We start from the raw sequence: 14,964 nt of genomic DNA on the forward strand, positions 1-14,964 counted from the left end.
GATTGAACCAGGAACCCTGGCATGTGCCGATTGAAAATTGACATGTGACCTACTGATTCATAGGTTGATGCTCAACCACTGAGCCACACCAGCTGGGCATGTCTTTTTTTTTTTTTTTTTTTTTTTTTTTTAACCTATCCTAGCCTTCTAATCTTTGCTGGGCCCTCACAGTTTCTCATCCCATAAAAGGCACAAAGGAGCAAGGTAAGTTGATCTGAGATGATCAGGGAAAAATATGAGATAGTAAGTCTCTGTTGGTCGAGTTGCTCATCACATTTAGAGATGCTTAATTCTTTTTCATGTTTTTCTAAATGCTACTCTTCCTTTTTGCTATAGAGTGTTTATAATGCAGATAAGCCATTCCATGGCAAAATGCAATGGCTGCTTACAATTCTAATATAGCTGAAGTCGTGCTCACATAAACTTTTTCTAATTTCAACTATAGCATTTACTAATATAGACACAAATAATACAAACATTGAAGAACATAAGGAGGGGAATCAAGGCTTTTGGAGATCACTTGTTTTGCCATATAACAAGGCACCAATTTTCCTTTCAAGCTTCATCTCTCATTGTACCCTCGTACACATACTACCTATTTTCTAGCCATACTAAATTTGTACTTATCACCCTTCCCATGAAGTAGAAAATAAAGGTTCCTAGTAAACAAAGGTCTGCCCATTAGTGCCCAACATATTATCAACATAAATGACTTCTTAATATAATATACTACAGGACGGGTGCACAAAATTCGTGCACTTGGGGGAGGGGGTCCCTCAGCCCAGCCTGCGCCCTCTCATAGTCCAGGAGCCCTCGGGGCATGTCTGACTGACAGCCTAGGCCCGCTGCCCGCAGTCGGCAGTCAGACATCCTTAGCGCTGGTGTGGAGGCAGGAGAGGCTCCCATGACTGCTGCTGTACTTGCCAGCCATGAGCCCGGCTTCTGGCTGAGTGACACTCCCCCTGTAGGAGCAGACTGACTACCATGGGGCAGCTTCTTCTGCATTGAGCATCTGCTCCCTAGTGATCAGTGCACATCATAGCGACCGGTCATTCTGCTGTTCGGTCAATTTGCATATTGGCCTTTTATTAATAGGATTAGAATTGATCTCAGGAAATCACATTGTCATTCACATCAGGATTCAATTAATCAATATGTAAAATTCATATTGTTAGTGGAAAACTAAACAGAGATACTGTGTATTAGTTTCCTATGGCTGGTATAACAAATTACTATCAACTTAATGGAAAGAACACAAATTTATTATTTCCCAGTTCCAAAGGTCAGAGTCCAACACTGGTCTCACTGGGCTAAACTCAAGGTGTTTGTAGAGTTGCATTCCTTTCTGGAAACTTTAGCAAAAAATCTTGTATCCTTGCCTTTTCAAGCTTCTACAGGTGCCCCTCCTCATCTTCAAAGCCAGCAGCAGGCCACACCCTTCTCTGGCCGCAATCTCTTCTGTCTCCCACTTACCTCATAAAGACCCTGTGATTACATTGGGCCCACCAGAGAATCAAAATAATTTTCCCATTTTAAGGTCAGCTGATTCGCAACCTTAATTCCTCTTTTCCATGTAACATAACATAGTTACAGGTTCTGGAAATTAGGACATAGACATCTTTGAAGGGCCATTATCTGCCTACCATATACCATGACCCAATTTTCCCGTTGGTGAAGACAAAATAAAGTATCTTGTGGGGAAGATCAAAGAATAATTTGATCTATCAATAGATAAAAGAATATGCCACCATGCCAGTAAGCTTGTAACTTCTGAACTATTTTTTCCTTTCATGTTTCTTTAATGGAATTGAAAAACAACGTGGATAATAATTCCAGAAACATGAAGTCTAAATTTATTGCTATATGGCAGCAACAAGCTCTATGGATGTTTTACTGAATGGCAAAACATTTGTTTAATTTAATGTCCAAATGACTATTACAGCATACTTCCCTTTGGACCACTACTTAATCCGCTAGAGAATATTCAAAAATGGCATAACTTATAAGTGTCAAACAGCTATCCAAACAAGATTAATTAAATCATAGTCTATTTTAAAAAGTCAAGTGTTTGTAAATTTCTGAGATGGATCTCCAGAAAAAAGAAGGGGGAGGTAGAATGAATATGAAATATTCATATTCTCAGAATTTCATCAGTACTATAAATCTCCAGGGACCTGTTAAGAAATTTGATAATTAAGTAGTATTATGAAAATACTAGGCTTAGGATAGCTTATTAGATATCTAGTAATATATAACTAATATGTATTAATATAATGATAATTTTTGACATTTTATATAACTTTGTCACAGACCACCAGATCCATATAAAGTACCTATCAATTTTTAAGTATTCCTCTAAGTTTTGCAGTATAATCCCTTCATAAAATGACAGTTGGTCTGACCTATTTAACTTGGGTAAACTGCCAGGTTGCTTTTGTGCAGCCAAATAGGCCAAACAAGTTCCCGACCAACTGAAAACTAGTTCAATTAAGTTCAGATGCATCTTGAACCACAGATTATTCAGAAAACAACCGTATAGCATTTCCTCTTCACCAAAGTTATCAGTTTATCTACATTTATATTTAAGATAAATTTTATTTCCTTTAAAATTCTGCAATATATGATATATATCTATGCTACCCACTTCTACTTATCTCTCTATCCCTATTTTCAAAGCTTTTTTTTTTATCCCTTAATTGACTATTATTTTTAACCCACTCACTGTTGTGCTTGATCCTTACCTGAAATGAAAAGTCTAGAAAAATGACAGGCCAAGACCCTAGAGTAACAAGAGAAATGGGCTCAAATGGCACAGACCCCTCTTCTCTGCAGCATGCAGGTATGCAGTAGTAATTATGGATAAAAGAGGATGTGTAAATGGCACAAACATTCACAGCCAGAAGGCCTATGGCTAGTTTTCACAGGGTACAGCCGAGACTTTTATCAAGCATTATAGAACAGAGGTATAACCTTGATACAGAAGACACAGGATTTGAGATTTCTACTGATTTATCTTCAAGCCTGCTACCGAGCCCATGCAGTAAATATGTATTTCATATATAATTGTATTTTTCAGTTCTGAAATTTCCATTTGATTCTTTTTTCTAATTTTCAGAGATCTTTACATTCATGTCAAAAGTGTTTACTTTTATCTCATTGAACATGGATATAATAGTTGCTTTAACGTATTAACGTATTTTTCTGATGCCTGGCCAGCATGGCTCAGTGGTTAAATGTCAACCTAAGAACCAGGAGGTCATGGTTTGATTCCTGGTCAGAGCACATACCTGGGGTGGGGGCTTGATCCCAGTGTGAGGCATGCAGGAGGCAGTTTCTCTCTCAGCATTGATGTTTCTCTCTCTCCCTCTCCCTTCCTCTCTAAAAATCAATAAAAACATTTTTTAAAATAACAGTATTTTTCTGATAATTCCATCATCAGGATCATCTCAGAGTTGGCATCTGTTCATTGTCTTTTCCCATAAAAAATGGCCAGATTTCCCTTTTTGTTTTATGTCAAGTAATTTGAGATTATATCCTAGACATTCTGAAAATCAGGTTATAAAATTCTAAATTCTAATAACATCTTCTGAAGAATTTGACGATTTTTTTTTTTTTTTAAGTTTAGACTGGAAGTACTATACTGCCTTCTGTGGGTGGTAGTTCCAATGTCAGTTCAATTTTCAAAGTCTTTAGTATGTTATTTGGGCTTATCCTTTGTGAGCATCACTCAGAGGCAAATCTGAGATTTGAACAGTAGTTTATGTTACTAGTATAGTTCAATTCTCTTAGTCTTTGCTTTAGGCCGGTTCTGTGCATGTGTAGTTCATGTGTGAGGTGGAACTTCTGTGGATTCATACTCACCATGAGGGAATATCCTCTCATATCTGCTCTCTTTTCTCTGAGGTTCCCTCAGCATGCTCTTGTTTCCAGGGGCCTCTTTCCCAATTCCTCTGGCCAGAGAAATTATTTTCTCTCAGAGTTTTAAATAGTTGTGCCACCATGGCAATGCAACATTGCTTACAGGTGGAGATGGTCTCAGGGTAGACTTGAGAGAGCAAAAGAAAAGATCCCTTTCCTTGTCCTCTGTCTAGAAATAGGGTTTTTTCTTGGAGTTTTTGATAATTGCTATACTAATTTGTGTAGTTCTACAATTTAGCCCATTTGGTCAAAGCTGGGACATAGATAAAAAAGGTACACTCACCATTATACAGACTATTCTTCAAGTTATGACTTCCTTTCTCAATTTGCCCACTATTAACTTTCAGAGTCTTTAGATGGTTTTTGTATTCTACTGACAGTTTATTGCATTGACACTGGTTAATAAAATTATATAGATTTCAAGTGTACAATTCTATAATATATCATCTGTATATTGCATTGTGTATTTGCCACCCAAAGTCAAATTTCCTTCTGTTACCATGTATTTGACCCCCTTTACTACCTACCCCCAACCCCACTTCTCCTCTCGTAACTCCTGACAGTTTTTAGTTCTATTCAGTCACAGAGAAAGGCTTACTCCATTTTGGCTATTCATTGAATTATGTCCATTTCCCAACAGACTTTTACCTAAAAGCTTTAGTAGTCTTTGACTGATCATTATCTAGATTCATAATTTTACTACAGGGTGTGCTGTGGTGAGTTTCTAATCCAATCATTCTCCCAGCATTTCTTATTAGCTGTGATTCTTCTATAATGGTAAACCTATCTTCCTAACTATTTAGTTACCTTGAAATATAATTTGTGCAGAAAAAGAATAAATGGTTGATTCTTTCATTTACCAATAGTTTTCAGAGTAATGAACTGGTTACCTATGAAGGTTTTTTTTAAAAAGTATTATTATGAACTTTTGGATTATTATATAAATGTATATTTCAATCTACTGCAGTCATTACATTTTTAAAAACCTATTTTTGCCCTAGCCAGTTTGGCTTAGAGGATAGAGCATTGGCCTATCCTTGGACTGAAGGGTCCCAAGTTCAATTCTAGTCAAGGGCACACACCTCAGTTGCAGGCTCAATTCCCAGCCCTGGTCGGGGCAACATGTGGGAGGCAACCAACCAATATGTCTCTCTCACATTGATGTTTTTCTCTGTCTCTCCCCCTCTCTTCCATTCTCTCTAAAAATCAATGGAATCAATGGAAAAATATCCTCGGGTGAGGATTAACAAAAAGAAAAACAAACAAAAAGAAAACCAACCATACCTGTTTTTATTGAAAATTTCAAACATATAAAAAAAATAAAGAGTAATAAAATTATTAATCTATATACCCATCACCCATTTTCAACAATTATCAAACCATGGTCAATATTATTTCATTTATTCTGCCCCTTCCCCATTCCTTACTATCTCCCCTTGCATTATTAAAAGCAAATCCCAAAAACTATATCCTTTCATCTGTATGAACTCCAGTATGATCTACAAATTATAAGGACTTCTAAAAAACATAACCAGTTATCACTATCAGACCTTTAAAAATTAACAAAAGATGTATAAGAAGTCTACACACAAAATAACAAAACATTTCTGAGAGAAAACGTTAAAGGCCTAAATATATCAAGTTATATACCATGATTAATGTATTAAAAGTCTCAATACTGAAAGATGTCAATACACCCAAATTGATCTACAGATTCAATATTAAGCTAGGGTAATAATAATAATAAATAACAAATAATATTAAACGAGTTTAATATTAAGCAGAGTTTGGTTGTTTATTGGGAAACTGATAGGCTGAGTATAAAATTTTTACTGAAATTTAAAGTACCAAAAAGAACTAATGCAATTATGAAGAACAAAGCAGAAAGATTTAAAGCTACACTAATTAAAAGAGGATTGTACTAACACAAGAACAAACAGACCAATGGAACAGAGAAGAGTCCAAAAAGTGACCCACAAATTATTAGAGTCAAGTGATTTACAATTAAGGGACTATTGTATTACATTAGGGAAAGGATAGTCTTTTCGATAAATAATGCTTGACCAAATGGATTTCCATATGGAAAATAAAATGAACCATGAATCCTAACACATACCATGCATAAACCTAAATATAAAAGTTAAAACAATTAAGTTTATAGAAGAAAACATAGGAATATTTTCTTGGTTTGGGGATAGGTAAAGATTTCATAAAACACACAAAAAACACCATAAAAGAATACTTTGTTAAAATGGGCTTTTTTAAAATAAGGAAATTATATTAATCAAGACATGCTATTCTATTAAGAGTGAAGAAACAGAAGAATTTTAATACTTAATCCAACAAAAAACCTTATCCTATAAACAGATAAAGAATTCCTAAAAAGACAGACACAATAGAAAAACAGGCAAATGACATTAACAGGCATTTCTCAAGCAGATATCCAAATGGTCAACAAGTATATAAATATCTACTAAGCCTTTGAATGTATCAGGGAGTTATGAATTAAAACTACAAAATTTTTACTACATATATAGAAGAGCTAATATTAAAAACACTAGTAATTTCAAGTATTGGTGAGGATATAGATCAATAAGAACTCTTGTATACTGCTGGTGGCAATGTAAATTGACTCAACCCCTTTGGAAAACTGGGAGAATCTACTAAAGCTAAGTAGGTAAATACCCTAATCCAGCAATTTCACTCTTGGATATTTAGCCAACAGAAATGCACATATATGTACACCAAAAGACACACAAGAATATTTACAGCACCATTGTTCATAACAGCCCAAAACTGAAAATTATCTAAATGTCCATCAACAGTAGAATAAAGAAATAAACTGTGGTGTATACATACAAATGATGCTATTACAAAGCAATGAAAAAAGAAAAATTGTTGCTATATGAGTCAACATAGATGACTGCGTAAACAAGATTATCAAATAAAGACAGACACTAAGTGCAAAAATAGACAATACTAATGAATAGATAATACTAATGAACTCAGAATAAGTTACCTGTCGGAGAGCGTGATGTCAGGAGGCATGAAGAAGGCTCCTGGATTGATAAAAATGTTCTATATCTTGATCTTGGTATTGGTTAAAGAATGACTTCATAAAATTTCATCAAAATGATACTCAGAATTTAGGCACTTCATAATATGCATGTTTTCATTCAAAGTTGTTTAAAGTTGGCATTATTATCAGTCCCTTCATTTTTAATTTTTAATTTTTTGGTTATTTTGCTTGTTGGTAAAATGAAGTTTCTAATAGAAATAGGTTCTACTTCAGTCTGCCTTTTAGTTGGGTTACAAAGTCACATTTACTTCCTTTTTCAATATAATTACTGAAGAATTGTCTTGATGTGGATCCTTTCGAAATTATGAGAGCAATAAAAAGTCTAGCCTGAAGTTAAAACTATCCCATATTCACAAACCAGAAAATTCTAAGATAGTATTTTTTCTTAAAGTAAATACAATTGATGAATTTTTCTGTATTAAGGTCCAGTACACTAGTTTCTATAGTTTGTATTTGGCAAAAAAGGTAAGAAAACTCGAGCTTCTGAGGTTTAGCATCTAAGTTTTAGCTTGAATTGAAAAGAGTAAGTCAAGGCAAGGTGTCATCATAAGGTTGTTGAGGAAATAAAACTGTTAACTGTGAAGTGCTTAGAACATGATGCATAGCACAAAATAAATGCTAAAAAGTAACTGCATTTATTAATACCATTTTGAGAAACACTATAATATATCCTTATTCTTGAATTTCCTTCAAAATATAATAAATTAAATTTAATAAATAAAACCAGATACACTTTTAAGAACAATGTATTTATGGAATTAAGGGAAGATTTAATTGAATTTTAATGAAATGAGCTGAAGTGAAGAAAAGTACAGAATAGATTAAAATTAAATAGACTATACCTAAAATTTTTTGAAGTTCTAAATTACACCAATTGGCATTTAACTATGATCTTATGATTAAAATAACTGATGAGATAATCTGCAAGAATGCTGTTACTATAAAGATACTATCTTTGTATAGCAGCTTTTACATTTGCAAAGTTCTATTTCATTTTACCTTCACCATTACTCTAAAATAACTAAATCTGTTTAATAAGCTATTTATGTTATAAACTTATTAAATCTAGTGAAGTGACATAAAACAGAGCACCTGCATTGATGACAAAATGGCTAATCACAAAACATCCAACAAAAAACACTGGTCAATAACAGCACCACCATGTAAACAGAGTATGTGTGAAATACTTTAAAAAATAAACACAAGGAATAGAAGTGCACTTTTTTAAAAGCTTTGTGAGCTTGTGGGGGGGTTTTCTGTGGTTGTTTTAATCCTCACCAAGGGATTGTTTTTATTGATTTTAGAGAGAGAAACATGTCTGTGAGAGAAACATTGATTGATTGCCTCCATATGCACCCCAACTGGGGATGGAACCTGAAACCTAGGTATGTGCCCTGACTGGGAATTGAACCCCAAACCTTTAGTTGTACAATGCGATGCTCCAATCAACTGAACCACCCAGCCAGGGTGGAATATACGTGTATTTTTTTATATGTTTTTTTAAATTGTTTTTTGTTTTGTTTTTTTAGAAAGAGAAGGGAGAGAGAGATAGAAACATTGATGAAAGAGGAAACATCATCGATTGCTGCCTCCTGCACAGCCCCTACTGAGGATCTAGCCTGAAACCTGAGCATATGCCCTGACAAGGAACTGAACCATGACCTCTTGGTTCCTGGGTCGATGCTCAACCACTGAGTCACACTGGCCAGCCTACAAGTGTATTTTTAATAGAAGTAAATAATTTAAAAGCAATAGTATCTGGACATAATTTCCAGGGGTTTCTTTGGTAACTGCTAAAGACATCTCTTTAAACTTTTTACTTGGAAATAATTTCAAATTCCAGAAAGGTAATAAAAATAGTTCAAAGAACTCCTATATATACTTTATCCAGATTCACCAATTTTTTAACATTTTCATCATTTTCTTTATCATATATAAGCATATCTTTTGATCCACTTGAGAGTAAGTCATATATAGCATGCCCTTTTACATCTAAGTACTTCGATGTGTACCTCTTACAAATAAAGACATTCTCTTAAACAACCATAGCATAGTTACTTCAGGAAACCTAAAAATTGTAAAATATTTTTAAATTGTAAAATATTTTAATTAATGCCTACTCTCTAATTTTTTAATTGATCAAATAAAGTACTTTAGGGTTTTCTTCCTTCTCCACTAGAGGATCCAGTCCAGAGTCATATACTACACATTTAGCTGTCATATCTTCCTGAACTCCTTTAATTTAGAACAGTTGTCTTCAGCTAAATACCTTTTAAATTATCTTATCTTCACAAGATACTCTGCAAGGCAAGATTTTAAAAGTTGGGTAATCTTGAGCAAAATATATAGGAAAGCTTCGTTAAAAAAAAAAAGAGGTTCAGCCCTGGGTTGGTGACTCGGTTGGAGCATCACCCCATATACCAAAAGACTGTAGTTAGGGCACATGGTTCAATCCCTGGTTGGGACACATATGGGAGGCAACCAATTAATGTTTCTCACTCGCATCAATGTTTCTCTCTCTCTTTCCCCCTTTCTCTCTTTCTAAAATCAATAAACATATCCTCGGGTGAGGTTCAGTGGAAGAGTAGAAAAAAGTTTCAGAAGATTTAGATGAGAATATATGTCTTCCTATCCAAGAGTGCTTTTAGTAGGTATATATTTTAAAACTTTACAATGAGGAGACTTCTAGTTTTCTTTGAGATTGGTATTTCTGGGATTAGTGGTTCATCTGGTCTCTTAAGATTTCAAAAAAAAAATAACAATATATAATCAACTTAGACAAATCTGGGCAATGATTTGATGACTGTCTATAAAGAATGAATCCAGAGGAAATCACTGTTTTCGACAAAATTCTCTCCTATAGTTAACAAAATCACCCAATCCCAATAAGCAAACCTTTAAAAAACAAACTAGAATCATTGTGATCGCATATAGATAGTTATTGGACTACAACAGATTTTGTTCTTTCACTCAACAAACATTGACTGTGTGCCAACTATGTACCAAGCCTGTGACAGCTACAGGGGGATCTAGTGGTTAAAAAAATAGGCATAATACCTATCCTTAGGAAACTTATAATTTAGTAAGTCTTAACAATTATTATTTTCCCCTATTTTGAAAATGAAGCAACTAGGATTCAGAGTGGTAAATGTTTCCAAAGTCACAAAACTATTAAGTGCTCTAGAGGGACAAGAAAGATAATACTAAAATCACAGTCTTTTGTCTCCTAATATAAAACTTAACCAGTCTCTGTCATTACAGAAGAGCTCCTTAAGATACTTTCACTTAAAAATAACAGGAAATCTCCATATATTAGGAAAAAAGAAACTGTATAAAAGGTATAAATAATCTTATAAAAACCTAAGATATTATGGTAACATTAAATCCTGGTAAAAAAACTGAGAGTCCTACAATAATTCTCTCTCCTCTCTCTCTCTCTCTCTCTCTCTCTCTCTCTCTCTCTCTCTCTCTCTCTCTCTCTCTCTCTCTCATTTTAGAAGAAAAGTAACAGAAGAATAGATTTCTCTTTATTTTCTATTTTAAAACACCAACACAAGCCAATGTAATTAGAATATATTACACTTTCCAGGATAAAGGTATAAATAATATAAATAAGTCACTGAAAGTTGGTACTGATTTTCACCTCCCTCTAATATCCTCCCTCATCTCTTAAAACTTAGCATCCAATCTAAAAAAAATACTTCTCTAACCATGTAGAGCAGAAGTCAGCTACTTATTCTGCAAAGGGTCACGTAGCAAATATTTTTGGCTTCCTGGGCCTAAGGTTTCTGATTCAACTACTTAACTCTGCCACTATAGCTTGAAAACAGCCATACACAATATATATATTAAAAAAATAGTAACTGTTCCAATAAAAGCTTTATTCACAGATGCTGACATCTGACTTTCATATAATTTCCATGTTCAAAGTAGTATTCTTAAGTTTTTTCTCAATATTTAAAAATGTAAACACTATTCTTAGTTCATGGGCCACACAAAAACAGGCAGCAGGCTGGATTGGTCGTGTGTGCACATCCTTGATGGAAAGACTTGCTTGTAAGCTGAAGCTGCAGTAGGTAACTGGTCCTTTTTTACCTTAATCAACTGATTCTTTATATCTAAACCTAAAATCCAACAGGAAATAATTCTTATTCTACTTTTTAGTCATTTGTGAATTACCTTTCTTTATCTCAGAAAAATAAACAAAAAGTTATAAATCTTGCCTTTAAGCAGTAAATTTGAAAAATTCCAGGAACTGCTAAAAATACTTTACATGTAGAATGAATAACTTTTTACTCCTAAGAATAAAAATTCTAAGGTAATTAAAAGTTATCAAAGAAAATAACAAATCATGCCCTAAATATTTTTATAATACTTTGTCCTATGCTCCTCGCCAGATTTCAAACCTCATTATACCCAATAATTATGAAAAGAGAGAAAGAAAGAAAAAAAAGATGGCATACCTCTTAGCTCAAAATGAAGGTTGAAGGTATCTAGTGTAACTCACCAAGTCCTAAAGAGTCATCTAAGAGGAATGCAGAATTTTCCAAAGGCATCTTACACTGTGACAGAATCAGCTTCTAAGTTTCGGCAGCTTTACAGGAAAAAAAAAAAAAATAATAAGTCTTCTGTTAAAACAAAGGCAGCTGTGGAAATAATGCTAACCAAATTCTAAGTATACTCCAGTATTTTTTCCCCATCCATGTATACAACATGAATTGGGGTCTCATATGTGCCAGGAACTGGAGATGTAGCTATGAACATGTCAGATCCCATCACACTCAGGGAGCTCAGTCTACAGGGCAATGCTAAATGGGATAAAAGGCTTTAAGAATCATGATGGTGTGAAGAGAAAGCATGGCAGATATGCAAACCAGTCTGGTGGAAAATGTTAAAGAAGGCCTCCTTATGGAGGAGCATTTAATGCAAGCATGAGTAGGATCTGGCCAAATAAAGTTAGGGGGAGGGGAGAGAAAGAACATATTTCAGCCAAAGGAGCAGCATGTTCAAAGGGCCAGAGGAATATGGCGTTAGTGTGGAAGAAAAAGAAGTCCAGTATGGCTGCTCAGAGTAAGAAAAGGGATGAGAGAAGGCATCTCTGAGATGATATGGGCAAGGGAGGAAAGTAAGAGGTGAAGCGGTCATACGGGGCTGAAAAGCAGAGCCTTATGACTTGACAAAATATTTGCCATTTTGAAGCTCATCCCAGCCCCATAGCCTCAAGGCTTTGAGAAGGAAGCTGAAGTAAAGTCCTTGTGGAGGGTCCTTTCAGGGCTTGAAGAAAGACTGCCCTGAGACAACAAAGCCAGCCTCCCTATGCATGGATGTATTGATCAACTGACCATCAGGGGCCCTCCAGCAGAATGATGGGGAAAAATCAGTCTCAGTATCATTTCCAATGACTAATTAATAGTTACCAAGCACTTCATTATGTGTGAAGCCCTGTTCTAAGTGCTTTATACATATTAACTAATTCAATCTTCATAACATTACTATGAGGTAAGTACTATTACCTGGTATTTCCAGTATGATTCTATGAAACAGTCTAAACATTACCATTAATTTTTATTAATCAAAATAAAAATTATCAGAAATGTTAACACCTCTAACCACAATATAAAAGCATTTTAATTTGCTATTAGAAAAATACTATTATAACTATCAATTAATAAAAATAAAAGACTACAACTTATTAGTTTGGTTATTTCTTTTTTAACTAGAGCTTCTATTAAGAAGAGAGATGGAGAAAGTCTGTTCCTTGCTCCTTCAATAATTCACTATGATAGTTTCTACACACCCAATGGTGAGGGAAACACCAAATTCCTGCCCTAGTGGAGTTTTAGTCGCTGAAATATAATGAAGATTGATACCCTGTGGCAATTATATATTTACAACATATCCTGTTTTTTTAATGAATGAAGAACAAAACAAAAAATACCAAACAGATAAAATCTGATGCATAACAACAACAAAAATCAAAACCTGAAGGGAGTGGACTGGGAATAAATTAAAAAATCATCTGTTAAAGGTGAACAAAGAGGAAGAATAAAAAACTGCTCCAGTGAGGAACATACTAAGGAAAAATGGAAAAGAATCCTTGCTCAAAGAACACAGAGAAATTGCAGTACTCAATGTACTATAATGAAGGTCCTTAAAGGAATTAAACAGTTATGAAAATAAAAAGCAGATGAATTTTCCACAGCAGAAGATTCAAGACTATAATGTAATGATGAAAGATTAAACCTTAATCCAGCAGTCTTTACATGGGGCCAGATGGTTTTAAGGGGATCAATTTTCAGATCTTTGATTTCCATAGTTACCAACCAGATACCAGAATTAATATCAAGGTCAGAACATCACGCTGGTCTCTCCTTTTCTACACTTTATTTTATAATTATCTTCCCGTTCACAAGATAAAAATATAACGCTCACACATCTAAAAACCTCACTATAATGCACTTCCCTGAGATGCAGAAACAACCAAAATACCAAAGAAATCATTTGAAATATTGATTTGTGGAAGAAGGGTAACCTTTAATGGAATCGCCAAGGTGGTCCTGTCTTTCCTTGCCCCATACATTTTTGTTAAAGGCAATTCCTGATATTAAAAATGACATATTTTGTCCCCAATACAAATTTTTGATTAAGAAACTGACCTGAGAGAATATCTAATAAAAACAGTGATGATAAATATTGAAGATAGCTACAACTTAGTTCACCCAATTAAAAGCTTATGGCCAGACATCTTACATGAGTTATCTAGAGTTATTTAGAATTCAAGATCTGGGAAGCATCTTGAATTAGAACTCAAGATCTGCACTTTACCCATTATCAGAGAAATGAGGAAGAAGTTAGTACATTATAACAATCACTTTCCATGATTTCAAAGAGTTAAAAAGGGGCCTAGCTTCAAGCAAAAGTAATATACACCAAAGTTGTTTCACATTCTCTTGAACATTTACTGAGAAACATTTTTATTAACTTTTGCCAAAAGAATACTGGACACAGTAAATCCATGTGTTTTTTTGCCTGGACAATTATTACTCTGCTCAGTTTTTCATTCCTACATGGACGAATCTATCTATCTATCTATCTATCTATCTATCTATATCTATATCTATAAAAGCCTAATATGCAAATGGTCCCTGCAGGAGTTCGAACGGGAGACCAATCGCTCACTATGAGGTGCGCTGACCACCAGGGGCAGTGCGGCACAAAGGAAGGCCCCGGCTGGCAGCCAGAAGGAAGGCCCTGTCAGTCAGCAGGAAGGCCCCAATCGGCCCTAATTGCTGGCCAGGCCTAAGGACCCTACCTGTGCATGAATTTTGTGAACCAGGACTCTAGTTAGATATAATTTGGAAGGAATATACTGTAATTTCTATTGTAAATGATATACTTAAAAAATTATCAATAAATCTTTTGTAAACCTCACACTTACTAGTGGCCAAACATCTCTGTTTATTTTTAATTTCCATCGGAACCAGTCTCATTCTAACATGTCTAATACTCATTCATGGATACATATATTCTATGGAAAAAGCAGTCCCTTCTGAAAAGATATATTTATGTTTAGTAACTGTTTATAATAAAACAAACCAATATTTATGATGTACTCATAGTAATTATAATTTAGAAGAAAATGTTTTAACATTTAGACCATTATGTTCACAGTTAATGAAAACTTTAAATTTCTATTTATATTCATATTTTTGGTATCCAGAAGCATTTTTTCAAGTGCTGAAAGAAAAGAACTGCCAACCCAGAATCCTATATCCAGATAAAATACCCTTCAGGACAGAGGGAAATGAAAATATTCGCAGATGAAGGAAAACTAAGAACTTGCCACCAGTAGACCTACCCTCAAAGAATGATTAATGGAAGTTCTTCAAACATAAAGGAAATGATAAAAGAAGGAATACTGGAAAATCAGAAAGGAAGAATGGAAAGAATAAGAACATGGATAAATA

The 14,964-nt window shown here is 34.4% G+C and overlaps 1 protein-coding gene across 15 annotated transcripts in view; it reads right to left on the bottom strand.

Moving 5' to 3' along the window:
* CLOCK (clock circadian regulator) overlaps window positions 1–14,964 on the bottom strand; it is a 163,180-nt gene that overhangs the window by 107,316 nt on the left and 40,900 nt on the right. For 8 of the 15 annotated variants that reach the window (XM_036334456.1, XM_036334445.1, XM_036334437.1 and 5 more), the window contains one exon: window positions 11,461–11,591. The exons of 2 other annotated variants lie outside the window; for them this stretch is intronic. The gene's annotated coding sequence lies outside the window, so the exon portion shown is untranslated. Of the gene's footprint in view, window positions 1–6,937; window positions 6,978–11,460; window positions 11,592–14,964 lie in introns of all 15 variants that reach the window. 5 more of the 15 variants (XM_036334427.1, XM_036334339.1, XM_036334395.1 and 2 more) reach the window with 3 other exon arrangements.

This window comes from Myotis myotis, unplaced genomic scaffold, assembly GCF_014108235.1.
Source record: "Myotis myotis isolate mMyoMyo1 unplaced genomic scaffold, mMyoMyo1.p scaffold_m19_p_1, whole genome shotgun sequence".
Lineage (NCBI taxonomy): Eukaryota > Metazoa > Chordata > Mammalia > Chiroptera > Vespertilionidae > Myotis > Myotis myotis.